The sequence below is a fragment of the Montipora capricornis genome, chromosome 6, assembly GCF_036669925.1.
Source record: "Montipora capricornis isolate CH-2021 chromosome 6, ASM3666992v2, whole genome shotgun sequence".
Taxonomy (NCBI): Eukaryota; Metazoa; Cnidaria; class Anthozoa; order Scleractinia; family Acroporidae; genus Montipora; species Montipora capricornis.
Window position 1 is genome coordinate 54,961,824 of NC_090888.1, and position 695 is coordinate 54,962,518.

Consider the following 695-nt stretch of genomic DNA (forward strand, 5'->3'; position numbering starts at 1 on the left):
CAGATTTCTTTAGCCTACATCCAGAAAACAAGATTCTGTTACCTTTAAGGGTTGTTTAAAAAAAAAAAGAAACCTCCTGAGCAAACTGAATCCTCATGTTTGGATTCTCATTGATTTAATGACTGTAATGATATTATGCAAATTTGTTCTACAATAATACTCAAATGCCATAAAAGTATTTTTAACCTAACTTTTTTTGCAAATTAAGTTTACTCCTTGAGCCACCAGCTTCAACTTTGATATTTTGTTCTAAAAGCCAAAGCCGTTGTATAGCAATGGCGGAGGTGATTATTAATCACTTTGTTTTGGTTCAAATGAAGAAAGAAAGTCAAAGTAATGATGGCACTTTAATTAATCCTTTCACCCCTAAACCGGCCATACTTGGTATTTTACTCTGTCTAAAGCCAGAGTATTTTGCTCTGTCTAACACCAGACGATTTTACTCGTCAATTTGGAAACCCATGGAGTCAACAGTCTTACAGTACTTCTCAACATAAAGAAAATTAATTCTGTGGACTTGAACATTACCAAATAGAAATGCCGTATATTCCAAATATGGTTGCGTAAACTCTTCAAGATTTACCAGCTTCAGGAACTTCAAATCAATGAATATTTTGAATATTTTTCCTGAACTCCTGCAAACTTTGGACACTTTTAATGGTTTGCCCTTTACAAGTAACATTCAGAAATAATGC